This window comes from Oryctolagus cuniculus, chromosome 8 (genome assembly GCF_051225735.1).
Source record: "Oryctolagus cuniculus isolate XC-2025 breed Fujian yellow rabbit chromosome 8, ASM5122573v1, whole genome shotgun sequence".
NCBI classification, from domain to species: domain Eukaryota; kingdom Metazoa; phylum Chordata; class Mammalia; order Lagomorpha; family Leporidae; genus Oryctolagus; species Oryctolagus cuniculus.
This window is the reverse complement of record NC_142874.1, coordinates 72,063,215-72,079,116: the sequence shown is the minus strand read 5'-3', so window position 1 is coordinate 72,079,116 and position 15,902 is coordinate 72,063,215. Positions and strand designations below refer to the sequence as shown.

General features: G+C 40.0%; 1 protein-coding gene and 1 pseudogene across 17 annotated transcripts in view; one reads left to right on the top strand and one right to left on the bottom strand.

Moving 5' to 3' along the window:
• Nucleotides 1–821: 821 nt before the first annotated feature.
• LOC100351119 (polypeptide N-acetylgalactosaminyltransferase 1-like) lies at nt 822–4,416 on the bottom strand (annotated as a pseudogene). The gene is made up of 3 exons (XR_016211998.1): nt 3,257–4,416; nt 2,957–3,138; nt 822–2,816 (listed from the first exon to the last, which is right to left on the bottom strand). The product of XR_016211998.1 is annotated as a polypeptide N-acetylgalactosaminyltransferase 1-like (transcript).
• A 4,360-nt stretch (nt 4,417–8,776) lies between these two features.
• Nucleotides 8,777–15,902, top strand: part of BLTP1 (bridge-like lipid transfer protein family member 1) — a 244,321-nt gene continuing 237,195 nt past the window's right edge. For 10 of the 16 annotated variants that reach the window (XM_070047638.2, XM_070047636.2, XM_008267930.5 and 7 more), the window contains exons 1-2: nt 8,777–9,063; nt 10,806–10,889. The gene's annotated coding sequence lies outside the window, so the exon portion shown is untranslated. Of the gene's footprint in view, nt 9,256–10,805; nt 10,903–15,902 lie in introns of all 16 variants that reach the window. The other 6 variants (XM_070047633.2, XM_008267927.5, XM_008267929.5 and 3 more) reach the window with 5 other exon arrangements.

Below are 15,902 nucleotides of genomic sequence, written 5' to 3'. Positions count from 1 at the left end.
TGGCTGTTTGTCTAAATCAGAGGTGGGGAATGTTTGGCTTGTAAGCAATGTAAGGACTGAAAACCCATTTGGCCTGGTCAAGGCCAATAGCAGGCAGCACTCAAAATTCAATAAATCTATAGCAGGTTAACTTTTAAACTGATAATTTTATGTAGTCTGCAAGTGATATTGGAAATATCCAAATGGACTATGACATAAAATTAGTTCCCCACCCAAGTCTAAATAATTTGTGTGTGTTGGGGGTGGTCATTTGGCACAGAAGATTCAAACAACACTTGGCTTACCACACTGAAGTGCCTGGGTCTGAGTCCCAGCTCTGCTCTCAATCCCAGCTTTGTGCTAATGAGCACCCTCAGAGGAACAAGTTTGTCCCCTCCACCATGTGGGAGACTTGGATTGAGTTCCTGGCCCTCAGAGCATGTGGGGAGTAAGCCAGTAGACGGCTGTTTGTCTTTCTCTGACTCTCATTCAGAAAGTTTAAAATAATAAAAAATGTAAAACTCCATGTATTATATCATATGTTATTTTGTACTGTGTGTCATTGACCAAAAATTCGAACATTTTTCCTAGTTAGTCTTTTTTTTTTTTGAGCATGAAAATAATTTATTGATTAGACATCTGATTTATTCAAGCATTAGGCCTACTGAAGATAGAATTCACACACAGCTCATGGAATAAGAAAAAATTCCACCCAGCACCCACCTACTTCATTTCAAAGTTCCTAGGGACACAGTTTACACATTCTGTCCTAGAGCATTACCCTGAAGCATCCATATGTGCTTGATGTTGACTAACTTGAATAGGATAGGAGCAAATTTGTGTACTCTCAGCCTGGCAAATATCATTGGTGATGTGACTTTCAGAAACATTCTTAGACACAAGAAATAGCACTGCCTGCAGTGAAGTCTTTGATAATCAAAGAAACAAATACCATTAAATAGAATCTTACAAATGGAAGAAAAATATATGCAGTTTTACCAATGGATTGCTTTACATATCATGAAAAAAGTGAGATTTTCTATGAGATTAAAAATTAACTTTTAATTGATACTCAGGTATTTTTGTGGTACTAAAATCAGAGAAAAATAAATTTTACATAAATGGAATTTAGGGAAAAAATGCAGGACTAGCTATATGGAATAATAGCTGCACTTCTTCTGCTAACTCATTAAAAAATGCCAATTGAACATTATCAGGAAAATTTTATTTTAAAAAAGCAGATCGACATTACAATTGAAGAATCTGATCTAAATATGCACTTGACAATGAAGTACATTTGAGTATGGAGTGGAAAAGGTTTTCCAAAAAAAACTCATCAAATATATTATCTCCTAATACCCAAATTATGTATCGCTTCTGTAGGCCTTTGTTAAGTGGAATCATAAAGAACTTAATACTTATTGCTGTGAAAACAAATCTGTAGTACAGTAGTATGAAACTTGGGTATTAAGTATAATCTGTTGAATCAAGCTAAGAAGTTGAAAATGTTAAGAAATTTGCATGTGTGTATGTGCATGTGCATGAGTGAGTGTGTGTGTGTGTGTGTGTAAGCCAGCTGACCCAAGAGCAACTGAGAGACCTAATTTGTTTGGCTGAGACTAGATATTATGTTAAATCTTCATTTTTTAGAAGGCAATTAAAAATTACAATTCCAACAGCCCACAAACAAAATAAAAAAACACTGTAGAAAGAAATTAAAACTATATTCAAAGAGCTATTTTTTAAGCTCAATTTCAGCACCCCAAGGAAAATAAAAGCATCCATGACTATCACAGATGAAAACAAAATGAATGTCATTATAATCAGTTATTTTTTCCCACTGAGGTATAAAATCTATATAGAAATTTGATACTATACTATAACAAATTGTACTTCTCATAGTTCTGTTTTAATTTCCTTTAAACCCTGTTTAATATAGTTTTTTTATTGTTGTAAAAATGTTTTCATGATTCTGAATCTGGTTCCAGTTCATTTTCATTTATTTTTATATCAATATTTAATATACTGGCTACAGTTCTAATCAGGAAAAAAAATCTTGGAAATCTCTTCAATGTGACAGCACGGTCAGTAGAAATTACTGTTGTGCAAGCAAACCATAAAAGGTGTAGCTCTCCGGAAAGCATTTTGTTGCCTGTTTCACTGTCTGAATATTTACCATGACTCTTGATGAAAGATTCTTTCACCCTTGTAAACATCAGTGTGCACAGTCTCACTACTATGCAGTTTCACGTCCTTGGACAGGAAGGCTGGTTCACAGCTAGTGAAAAGCTAGAAGAGTCTAAGTTTTAATGGCTGGTAAACCTTACGTCCTGCAGAAGAGGAAAGCACTTTTCCTTTTTTTTTTTTTTTTTTTTTTTGCTACTTGAAGAGTGTGGCAGAAATGTATGCTGAGGTAGCCCAGTCTCATTATTTTTTCTTTTTTTGTAAATTTAGTCTCAGAATATTTCTGGAAGTGTGACGTTTCGAAGAAGCCACTGCTGTGACCGGCTTCCACTGCAGTCTCTAATGCTGGGCACCTGGCTATTCTCTTCGGTGGCTTTGTCCAGGCACTGATTACTGTTCACATGCCGTAAGGTTAACTTCACTGGGTCATACTCCCAGAGCTGGGTGCCTTTTAGGTGGTGGCATTTGAACATCGTGACTGGGCCATTAAGTTTGGAAACATCCAAGCAAAGGTCATCTGTTCTAATTTCTTTGTTGGCCGTATACGAGAAAACCTGATTACCTCCCATACCGTGACAATTAAAAATTCCAACTTTTTCATTCTCTTTTCTGGCCATGTTATCAAGACACTGATTTGTTTCTACATTTCGAATCTCTCCCAATGAGAAATAGTGACATGGAATTTGAGAATCAGGATAAATATTCTCTAGGTACCAAGAGAAAGGTTTGCACTGTAGCTTGTGTCTCAGACCAAGTCTCGATGATGTATCTCCATAATCTACCTTTGTAACACCTGGAGAGATTATATAGAAAAAATTCTTGAATTCATCCATCCACACTTCTGCAAGTCGTCTGTTATTTTTATTGATAATCTGCCCCGTGCCTCCTGGAAACGTGTAAGGTGTAGCTTTCCGAAACACATGTCCAACATGTGAGCATGTAACAATTTCCAAAGTTCCTCCACACTGCCAAATCCTAAAGGAAATTTCTAGGTTTTCTCCTCCCCAAATATCCATTCCAGCATCATATGTGCCAATTTCCTGAAAGTAATCTCTGTCTATTGAAAAAAGGCCTCCTGCCATTGTAGGTGTTCTGACAGGAAGAGTTCGATCACCTTTCCTTCTATCCATTTCTCTTTGGGGAACAGGATACCAGCGAAAATTGAGCTTCCAGTTGAACCCACCATAGGTCATATCAGAGCCTGCCATGTATTCAAAAGTATCATCACTGATAACATCAATGATAGGGCAGACCACTGTTCTCCTGTCATGTTTGATCCTGGCTAAGAGAAGCTCCAGCCACCCCACTGTGCACTCACAATGAGCATCCAAAAAGGTGATCACTTGGCCTTTTGACACGGCAGCTCCTTTTAATCTAGCTCTGATCAGTCCAGAACGTTGTTCCATTCGAATTACATGAACTGGGACTTTTAATTTTTTCACATAACTCTCTAGGGGTCTTTTCAAAAAAATCTTTCACTGGCATCATCTACTAGAACAATTTCTTCTATCATGTGTCTTGGTGAGCGATTAATGACACTATGAACAGTTCGTAGAAGTGTGCTCCAAGCCTCATTGTGGAAAACAATCACCACACTTGTTGTAGGAAGATTATCTGGATACACCTTTGTTTTACACCCTTCTAGCCTAACATCTGGTAAAGATCTGTTGAGTGCAATCATCTCACTTGCCATTAAATTGAATTGATTGATTTTAAACATCTCCTTCATCTTTTCTTGATCCTCTTTAGGAATAACGACTGGTTTCCCCATTTCTCCAGGACCTACGTGAGGCTTTTGTACTGGCTCTAGAACATCCCCAGCAGGAAGTCCTCTCTCTTTTTTTTCATCACATTTGTTGCATTCACTGAAGTAAAGCAGCAGGAACATATCCAAGAGTACCCAAATCAAGGAGGTGGCTAGGACCACCTTGCAGTATGCAAATTTTCTCATGGCACTTTAAGTCAAATGCAAAATTTTAAAATATATATATAAATATACAAAGATCATCAAAATTATTCCAATCCAGTTTCATCAGAAATCACATTCATACCCCCACAGTGGTTTTTCAAATGAATTCATATCCCAAATCCATATGTCCCACATCTCCTCGCTTCGCGCGCGGCTGCTGCGGCGGCCGCGGCAGCGGCGGCGGCGAGCGCTCCTCGGGGCCGGCCCAGGCGGTCGCGGCGCGGTCCTGCGGGCCGCAGCGCGGGCGCTACTCTCGGGCCGCCGTCCGCCGCGCCGCCTCCTCGGCCACTCTAGTTAGTCTTTTAATCAGTGCATTTTTGAAGTTAATTTGTTGGTTTTGGCCTGCTTGCTCATTGATTATTTTTCACAAATACATGTATGTTTTTGCTTAACTTTTTTTTTTTTTGACAGAGTTAGCAGTAAGAGAGAGAGAGAGAGAGAGAGAGAGAGAGGCGGAGAGAAAGATCCTCCTTCCGTTGGTTCACCCCCCCCCCCCCCAATGGCCGCTATGGCTGGAGCTAATCTGATCTGAAGCCAGGAGCCAGGTGCTTCCTCCTGGTCTCCCATGCAGGTGCAGGGCCCAAGGACCTGGGCCATCCTCCACTGCCTTCCGAGCCACTGCAGAGAGCTGGACTAGAAGAGGAGCAACTGGGACTAGAACCCAGTGCCCATATGAGATGCTGGTGCCACAGGCTGAGGATTAACCAAGTGAGCCATGGCGCCGGCCCTGCTTACTTTTTTATGATAAACATTGTAGAACATTGCATACTGGTACATTAATAGCTATCACATTGTTTTTTACTGAGTTACCAGTGTTCCATGATTTTTAAACTAGTCTTCTAGAAAGAGATATTTTCAGACTAAAAATCTTTTTACTTTCATGAACAGTGTAGCAATGGATAGCTTGTAAACATTAATCAAATATGAAGATACTGTTTCTAGAAGTAGAATTGCTGTCAAAGACATGAACACTTAAAAGTTTAAACAAGATATTGCTGTAGACTCACACTGAGGGTAGATCAATTCATATACCAATCAGTAAGGGAAGCCATTACCTCTTTCCCCAAATCGTTTCTAATACCCAGTTTTTTTTTTTTTTAACTTTATTAATGAAAAAAAGTCACTTAACACTCTACCTCTGTCTTATTCTGAGAATGAATAGCATCTTTTCTAATGTCTTAGGCTATGTTGTGTTTCCTTTTGTGTGAACCAAATGCTTGTATCTTTTGCTCATTGAGTTGTTGGTTTCGCTTGTTGATTTGTTAGACTTTGATTGTTTTTTCTAAAGGTCAAGTCATTAGTAGAAATCTGGATTTTTTTTTTTTTTTTTTTTTGACAGGCAGAGTGGACAGTGAGAGAGAGAGACAGAGAGAGAAAGGTCTTCCTTTGCCGCTGGTTCACCCTCCAATGGCCGCCGCTGCAGCCGGCGCACCGCGCTGATCCTGGCAGGAGCCAGGAGCCAGGTGCTTTTCCTGGTCTCCCATGGGGTGCAGGGCCCCAGCACCTGGGCCATCCTCCACTGCACTCCCTGGCCATAGCAGAGAGCTGGCCTGGAAGAGGGGCAACCGGGACAGAATCCGGCGCCCCAACCGGGACTAGAACCCGGTGTGCCGGCGCCGCAAGGTGGAGGATTAGCCTATTGAGCCACGGCGCCGGCTGAAATCTGGATTTTTTGAATAGTCCTTGTCTTGACTGTTGAGGAACAGTGTTTTTTTCTTTATACTATTTGTTGAACTCTTTACTTACTGTAGGGTTAACTTGATGAGTATAAAGTTAACTGAAAATAGATCTTTGTAAAAAATAAAAATGTGAATAGGAGAGGGAGGAGGAAGAAGGGTGGGAGCATGGGTGTGAGGGAGGATAGCGTGGGAAGTATCCCTATGTTCCTGAATATGTAAATAGGAAATACATGAAACTTGTATACCTTAAACAAAATTTTCAAAAACTAAATAAAATTTATAGTGAAAAAAACCTGGCTTTTTGAGTACACTGAAAGTTGTACAAAACTTCCTCTTTCATGCAGATGCTCATTTCCTCTCACTTTTCTCACTTTTTTTTTTAAATCAACTTTAAAATAAATAATTGTTTTTCTAAGATATACTTGACTTTTGTGAAACTTAAATCTCATTGGCTGGTTGGTTTGTGTTAATATTGATGGCTCCTAAAAATATATATATATATATATTGATGGCTCCTGGAATGTTAGTAGTAAGATAGACCCTTGAATTGAGCCTGTCTTGATTAGGGGTAATTAAAATGAAAGAAATAATTTCAGCTGAAAGCTGCATTGGGAAATAATAATAATCCATTTTTCTAAAAAAGTTTATTTTTATGGACTTGATGTTAGTGATTGTGTGTGTGTGTGCGTGAGAGAGAGAGAGAGAGAGAGAGAGAGAGAATCAACTTCAGGCTCAGTATCCTGGAGTTACAAATAGCATATATTGAAGAATGCTCTTTAATTGTATGCAAAAATTATAATTTTAAAGGAATCATTAAATTATGGAGAAACAAAAATCTGAATTAAGCAGGTAAAACAACTTTAAAATATTGTATTTGGTGTTATCAAATTCTGTTATATTGCCTTAATATTGTTATTTTTAATATTATCTGTAAACTAGTTGTGGTTTTATACTGTTATGCTGTTGCATTTTTGGAGTTTGAGCAATAACTTTCTTTATTTGTAATGTTGTGGAGTGGTGTAAAATAATGGATGTTGAAGTTAAACTCATTGACTTCAAGTTACGATTCTATTTTCTACCTGCTGTGCTCTTGGGAAAGACATTTCCCCAAACTTCCTCATCTGCAAGTAGTATTTATTTAATGATTTTGGTGTATGAATTAAATGAAATGGTATATACAAAGCATTATTTAAATGTATGGCACTTAATGCATATTTAGTAAATGACTATTGTCATTATTTGCTATATTTTTTTAAACACTTGCATTCTGCAGTGTAAAACATTTTCAATGTAAAATGTAAATGTAGACGATGTAAAATGTCTCAGGCATTTAGCAACTGGTCAGGTCAATATAACCTTTCTTAACTGATCAGGTAAGCAACATTTCTCAAGTGGTCAGTAAGCTAACATTTCTTTTTGGATAGCAACCATGACCACATCCCGGGAAACACAGGAAAAACAAAATAGACCCCTAATGTATCAAAACTACACAGAAGAATTGATGAATTGATATGCACTTGCTATATAAGTTCCTGTACCCAGATCTTACCAGAACCCACCCTTGGATCCCTTCCTTGTTAGAAATAAAATCTGCTTTTTGCTACTTTGGTGACAGGGACCCATGAGTAGAGGCATCACCTTCTACCTCCCAGGGTGTGTATTAGCATGAAGTTGGATCAAAAGCAGAGCTGGGACTCAAACCCAGGAACTTTGTTGTGGGGTATGGGTATCCCAAGAAACATCTTAACTCCTCTGACAAATATCCCAGCTACCCCCACCCCTCGCTTTGTCTTAAACTTGTTTTCATATTTGTTCCTTTTGAGGTAAGAGTGGACCTCCCAAGTGGAAATGTTAGATGTGGTACTTCAGCTATAGAAGGAGTCAGAATTAGAGTGCGAGTTATTTTCAACTTGAAAGTTGGTACAGGCACACCTCGCAGCTGGGTGTTGTGTTCTAGACCATTGCCTAAAGCTAATATCACAATAAAGGAGTGAGTCACATGATTTTTTTGGTTTCCCAGTGCTTACAAAAGTTATATTTACATTATAACATAGTGTGTGAAGTGTGTAATAGCACTATTTCGAAAAAAACAATGTACATTCCTTGATTTAAAAATTTTCCTAAAAAAAAAAATACCATGTGAATGACTGGAAAAACAGCACTTAAAAGACGTGCTTGCTGCAGGGTTGCCACAAACCTTCAATCTGTAAAAAACAGGATCTGAGTGCAACATGCCTGCAGACAGAAATGGTTGTTTTATTTTTAATTGAGACGAATTTGGAATGTCACTGCTTGGGTTCAGTTTCTGGCACTCCAGTTTGGCAACTTATGTAACTTCTCTGTGTCTTTGTTTTTCAACTTGTGGGGATAAATAGAGATAATGAAAATCCCCATCAGGAGGTTTTGGGAGTATTAAACAAGTCAATAACCCATGTGGAACACTGTTTACTGTTGCTAATATATTACTATTTATCTTTCTGGTTGTCTTATATGCACATTTCACATCTGCGCCAAATACTCTGAAAGCTAAGATTTTTTCCACGTTTCTCATTAGATACCGCAAGTTAGAGGTGCAAAATTATCTATATGAAAACCCTCTAATTCCAGAAAGTTTGTTTTGGCTCATCCACTGAACAACATTAAGAACCTCTCTCTCTTTAAAATTGGCGAGCGTAAAATCCCTTTCCACTACTAGGATAGTAGACTTAGATTCAACGCGGCAGCATTAGCACACTACCATCTTCCCCTGATTGATACGTCAGGAATCCACCCATCTTTTCCGTAGCCTGTTTTCCTGCCTGGGATCATGCGCTACTTGCCATCAGAGAGGCCATCAACTTCCCTTCTGGGTGAGTAGTAAAGCAATCTTCCAATCCGGCCTCTCTGCCCAGGCTCCGCCCCCAGCACAGGGAAGGTGGTGCGCGGGGCGGTGCGCCGCCGGATTCGTGGGCGGGACTCGAGCGGCGTGCCTCGAGTCTCCGGCGCCGCTGACGTGTGACGCTATTGGTTGACGCAGCCGCAGTGCCGCCGGGCTTCAGCTCGGCCCCTCCCCTTGTCCGCCGCCCCCCTGGGTGTCGGTGTCTGAGGCTGGGAGCTGGACCTGGGGCGGCGGGCCCGGGCGGCGGGGCCAAAGGGTGTGGGCGCAGGAAGAGCCCTGTAGTTCTCGTCAGGCCGCTGCCGCCGCGCCCAGAGGCCTCAGCGTCCAGGGGACAGAGGCCGGGGCGTTTTCGGGCAGCCTCGGCGCTCGCTCAGGTGAGGGGACGGGTAGGGTCGAGCCGGGCAGGGTTGAGGTGAGCAGCACCTTTTGCCAGTTGCCTGGGTGTCAGCCGGGTCGGAGTCGGAGAGGTTTGGCGTCGTAGTGGCCGCCTGCAGCTGCGGCGGTGACGCTGATGTTGCTTTGCCATCACCTGCTGCGCGAGCTCTCTGGACTACCGGGTGCCCGAGGTCAGTGGGAAGGCCTGGAGGGGCCATGACAGTCCGATGGTTGGGGGCTCGGATGCAGCAGTGGTCCCTGCGGGTGGGCGTTGCTACGGTGGCTGGAGTGTGGACTGAGCTGGTTGTATCGAGCGCCCGTAAGCAGGGACTTAAGCCTCGCTAGCTGCTCCGGCCTGCTGGAGACCCGCTGTTGCCTAACATAGATTGGGTCAGTTGATGGAGCGCCGCGAAGCCTTAGAACGCCCCCTTTCTTTCCCAGGCTTGGTGTGTTTTGTTTTCGGAATTGGTGCTTGCTGCACCTTGCTATGGAATTGTACATGTCCGCGGAAACATTGTCTGTGGTCAAAGGAACGTGAAGAGAAGTTGATTTTCCTTCCGGAGAGTATTCGTTGCCCTCCCATCCGCTCCCTGCTTTGTGTTCACAGTAGAAAGTCAGAGACTTTTCTTAAAAGGGAACGAGTTCTTGTAAATTTCCTCTGTAAAGAAATCGAGGGTTTTGTAACTGAACGTGTTTTCAACTGGCCTCGTGTTGCTGCTTTCACTCTGCACAGCAATAAGGTTGATGTATTCTGAGTTAACTAGACAAAGTATAGAAATAAGTGAATTAACCAGAATATGTATCTTGTGTCTTTTGAGTGGTACGTACTTGATGTGTTTATAATCTCATTTTAATCTTAACAATTTGTCATGTAAAGTCCATTATTATTCTCATGATGGATGAGAGAACTACAGCATATTAGCCCTAAAAAGTAATATGTCCAAAGTCAGAGTTGAGATTGAAACCTTGCCACCTGTCTCCAGTTCCTGGCCCCCTCATCTGTGTAGGCGTCTTAAAGAGTTTACAGGGTCATTTTCATTTGATCAAAGGTGTGCTGGGTGCTGGGAATAGGAAGGAAATGAAAGTCCCGTTCTTGCCAGCAAGGACCCAACAGTTGGAGAGAGATTCTTTTTTGAGATCACGCTTTGAGTATGTTTTAAAAGTAGGAGCTAGCTCTCTGCTGTGGCCAGGGAGTGCATTGGAGGATGGCCCAAGTCCTTGGGCCCTGCACCCCATGGGAGACCAGGAGAAGTACCTGGCTCCTGCCATCCGATCAGCGCGGTACGCCGGCCGCAGCGTGCTGGCCGCGGCGGCCATTGGAGGATGAACCAACGGCAAAGGAAGACCTTTCTCTCTCTCTCTCTCTCTCTCACTGTCCACTCTGCCTGTCAAAAAAAAAAAAAAAAAAAAAAAAAAAAAAAAGTAGGAGCTGATCTCCAGAACTCTCCAGTTACCAAACTCTGTTCTCCCCGTAGTACAGTGGTTTTGAAACCTTTGGAAGGCTGTAGTTTGGAAATTGTGCTGTTATTATAGTTTAAGGGTATTTCTTATTAAACAAGGAAATGTAATTTATGTTAAAAATGAATGCAATGATGTTAAAAAGTAAATGTAATTTTGGACTAACATTAAAGAATTCCCTTATGTATGTTCTTGTGTATTTAAATGATTCAATCTGAAATTATGAAGTTGTTGATAAAGCTAGAATACCTTATGTAATTGGTTACAATGCTGTTCTTTTTAGGTTTCTTAAGATGAAGCACTGCAGAAGGGCCATCTGAAGAAAAGAAAAACCAGGACATTGCATATTCTGGAAACAAAAACTTGAGTAAATATTTTTGGTGAATATTTTTAAAACTTTCATTTCCAGTTAAAGTTCAGATAGAGGAAATCTGACTTTACGTTTCATTTGTGATTTAATCTGCTTATGTGCTTGGGAATAGGGATGGGGTAGTGGTGGTGAATGATGTGACTCGTGAACCATTTTATCTGATTTTTGAACTATTGATATCTGACAGTCAAATCATGTGTTCAGTCTGTCTGTACCTGTCAGGAGAAAACCAAGGAATTCCTTTTGAATTACGAAGCATAAACATTCTTTTAGCTGTTTTACTAGCTCTTTGATTTGCTTATGTTTTTGAAGTTTTTTTTTTCTTTTGAGAAGAAAACCAGTTGACCTTTGCCTTGTGCTTCATAGAATGTCATATATGGTTGAGCTCAAGTATAATTTTTTTATTATGAAATATATGGAGAACATTAGAAGACATGGTTAAAAACATGGTTAGGAAGCAATTTAATTCATTTAATGAGCATTTATTAAATACCACGTAACAGGCCTTACCCCAGGCTTCTTCTAATATAGTGGTGGGCATCATGGCCACAGAGAGTAGCAGTGTGGTGAACTTTTTTTAGAAGGCACCATTTTAGTGAAAACATACATTTTCTTGATTTTATGTGTAAAGATGAATTTGGTTTAGGTAAAAGATTATCAGGTGAGCACTACTCATGTAGTAGATGTTTATATTTATAATAAATACTATTATTTTAGTAAAGCAGGCTTCTCTACGAATGCTGCTTCAAGGTATAAGGGGAAACTAGGATTCTTATTATTTTAGCATGCTTTTCATGTCAGTAGAATTTCAAAATTTCGTGGGGTATAGGAAAATTAGCTCTTTATTTTGAGACAATTTCCGGGAATTTATATATTACAAATTGAAGTGTCATGGTCACATAGGGAACAGTCTGGATGATGAATTGAAGGGTGGTGAGCCTAAGCTTCTAAAAGCCTGGTGATCAGTTAGACTATTATGATAATGCAAATGGGCAGTGAGAACCAGAAGTACAAATGGGGATGAAGGGATGGAGATGGATTCAAGAAGTCCAAAGGAGGTAGAATGGATAGGATTTAGTGGGTTTGAGGAAAAGTAAAGTCAGGGTAATTTCTAGCCACTTTCATGTTCATGCAGATAATTCATGTTTCATAAATGTTTTTGGGATGAATGAAATGAATTGTTTGATATCTGGCATGGGAAACAGTGGAATCGGCTGTTTACTGAGGTAGGGAATACAGAAAGAGAATAGTTTAGAGAACATGAATGGAGGAGATGAGTTCAGTGTGAGGTGGTAGATTTGAGACAGCTTTGACTTCTAAGAAATTTCATTAGGCAGTTGTACATGTGGATCTGGGTTAAGAAGCTCCAGTTTGATAGAAATTTTGGAGCGACAGTTTATAGATGATAGGAATAAATAAGATCAGTCAGGGAGAAAATGTAGAGTGAGAATAGAAGATAAATGAGACGATAACCACTACCATTTGACTGTGAGGCAGAAGAAAAATACCTTGAAGGATTGGTCAAGGAAGGAGGAGCAAGCAAGAGAGTCATGTAAGTCAGTGGAAGAAGCGTGTTTGGAGTAAAGGAGTATTAGATGTCTAAAGTCACCAAATAGTAGGAGGATAACTAATGTATCCATTGGACATGTTAGTTAAGAAGTTGGACACCTGAGCAAGAGCAGTTTATAAAGGGAAAGCCAGTGTACACTGAGCAAGGGGTAAGTAAGTTGAAATCACTGATGTCTTTTACTCTTTTAGAAAGTTTGATCATAAATGGAATAGAGAGGGAACTATAGCTAGAGTATGAGTTTGAGAGAGGGTTTTCAGTTTTTAAAGGTATAAGGCATAGGAACACATTTAAATTGTTTATTTGCCCAGGATAAAAAGCCCTCAAAAAGAAAATCAGATATATGCGGAATAATTGATGAAGCAAGGTCACTGAACAAGTTGCAAGGGATGGAATACAAAGGTGCAAGTCAGGGTACTTTAGATGGACTTCCAAGAGAGGAGGTAAAGAGGTGGTTACTATGGATACAGATGATATCCTGTGTGCATATGGATACATATCCTTATATGGATAAGGTGATGATTATGGGTACAGATAAATTTGTATGGGCAGGGTAGAGATTTCTCTATACAGTCCAGACAAGAGACTCCCACTTATGATAAAAAGAGGAAATGGTTGACTCATTTAATTGGTAGCCTTCTGGATATGGTATTGCTGACTCCTGCTCTTTTACTGAGTGTGAGAGTAGTTTGGTTTGAGATGACAGATGTAAATCATCCGGACAGGGATACCTTGAAGATTGTTTGCAATTTTACCCTTTCATACTTTTTATTATCTACTACTGAGTAACAAATTGTCCCAAAACTTAGCAATTTAAAATAAGACACACTTTTTATCTCAAAATTTCTGTGCATCACAAACTGGGGAATAACTAAACTGGGTGCTCTTGGCTCACAGTCTCTCATGTGGATACAGTTGAGATGTTGTCTGATTGTCTAGGGTCTCAGCTAATGTTGGAGGATTTGCTTATGTGATGGCTCACTCACGTAATTATTGGCTGGAGCCCTCAAATCCTTACTGTGTAGACCTTTCCTTAGTGCTTCTTTAGTGTCCTAAGAAGTCACCTGGCTTTTCCTGAAGCAAGTGCTCTGAGAGAGACAGCAAGGAGGAAACTGTGATTTTGTTTTTTACTTAATCATATACTACTGCTTCTACTACATTCTTTTAGAACTAAATCACTGAATCCCACACTGGGAGAGATATTAAACTCCATCTCTCTCTCTCTTTTTTTTTTTTTTTTTTTGACAGGCAGAGGGGACAGTGAGAGAGAGAGAGACAGAGAGAAAGGTCTTCTGTTTGCCATTGGTTCACCCTCCAATGGCCGCCGCGGCGGCCGGTGCACCGCGCTGATCCAATGGCAGGAGCCAGGTACTTCTCCTGGTCTCCCATGGGGTGCAGGGCCCAAGGACTTGGGCCATCCTCCACTGCACTCCCTGGCCACAGTAGAGAGCTGGCCTGGAAGAGGGGCAACCGGGACAGAATCCGGCGCCGCGACCAGGACTAGAACCCGGTGTGCTGGCGCCGCAAGGCGGAGGATTAGCCTAGTGAGCCGCGGCGCCGGCCAACTCCATCTCTTAAAGGGAGGATTATTCTGGAGTTTTGGGCGTAATTTAAAACTACCACGTACCTATCAAGTTTTAGTTTCTTTGGGGGTAAGTAAGATCTTTAAAAATATGCAGTTACAGCTTTTATGAAAAGGAGGTGAGAGAGATACAGAAAACTGGGGAGTTGATATAGTCAGATTTGGCTCACTTTACAGTTTGGCCTCTGTTGCTGCTGATCAGGCTCCATTGCTTAATGTGTTACCTCTTGTGGTTATTTGAAAAAGAGCAATTGCTGACCTTTGATTTAATGGAGGATTTTTCTAGGAGAAAAAATGCATTGTGGGTAAAATATGATTTTTTTTATGCCAAAATGTGATTTTTAGTAACAGTTGAATTAGCTCCAGTAGCAGAATTTTGATGCTGGGAGAAAAGAACTCACTGTTCATAGTAAAGAGTGTAAGGACTAAGATAATTACAGACTTATTCTGTTAACTTGAGTGATGAGAGAGGCAATGTGGCAAGGCTCTGAAGCCACACTAGCTTCAAATCCCAGTTCCACTGCTTCTTAAGTGTGTTTGTGCTTATCTTCTCAGTGCCACACTTTTTTCATCTGTAAAATGGGAAATGAGTAGTTATTTGTATAATTAGATAGTAAATACATGTTTAATGTTTGAACAGTACCTGGCACATAGCAGTAAATAGCCGTTATTATGGTAGCTGTATTTTATCATTTTGATGAGTTCTTTCATGGAATGAAAATTTCAAAGAATAACATAACATTGACCAAAATATTTAATCTAAGCTTTAGACTTACTTTAGCATCCCTTGTTATGCATCTGTAAAGTATGTTTCTGTTAAGTTGTATGTTTTTTAAAAATACTGTCTCAGATATCATCAGTAATAGTATACAGGTTATAAAGCTTCCTGAAGTCGCTTTTTTAAAAAAAAATTGTTGTTAACACAAAACTCCAGTTTCGATTGTGCCAATATTCTCATCTCAGAGGAATTGACTATTAAATGGAGCTGTTGGGATCTCTGTATTGTGACATGCTAATAAAAAAAAAGTACTTTCTCTTGTGGAGAGCAGTGCTTAGGCTGCCCACATCCCATATTAGAGTGCCTGGGTTTGAATCCTGGCCCAACTTTTGATTCTAGCTTCTTTGCACATCCTGGGAGGCAGCCAGTGATAGCTCCAGTACTTGGGTTCCTGCCACCCATGGAAGACATAGATTGAATTCTCAGCTTCCCTGGCATTTGGAAAGTGAAGTAGCAAATGGGAATTCATGCTCTTTGTATCTTAGATGAATAAAATAAATACATTAATTAATTTTTCTCTCCAAAATTGATACAATGAGAGTATTGGTGAACACACATGGCCAATTTCCTCCTACCTTTCCCTCAAACCCTTATTTTGTTGGATGGCTAGTTTGTATCTTAGGTGGGGTTTTCTGACCCAAGCGGTTTATAGCTGGAAGATATGAGAGAAGCCTAAGTGCCAGATAAGACAAAGGAAATAGTTTTTATTGTAAAAACCTTTAACATTTTACTTTGCTGATGCCTTTTAGCATTCTAGAGCATTTTAAACCAAATTCAAAGTGATATACTAGATTCTTAAACTTGCAGAATGTGTTCTTCAGCCAATATAGAAAGCAAAAATGAAGCCCACAGCTAGCAAATTTATGGAGTGTAGAAGCAGAAGGGCTAAGCCTTTTATTCTTGTAAATTTTTGTGGATGTCGTTTTATTACTGACCATATAAAGGAATATTATATACTGAAGGTATTAGTTTTGCAGGACAATTAAAGGTAGATAATATTTTTTGCCTTCTTTTTTATTTTAATTATTATTATTTTTAATTTTTTTAAGGAATACAAATTTCATAAGTGCAACCTTAGGAATA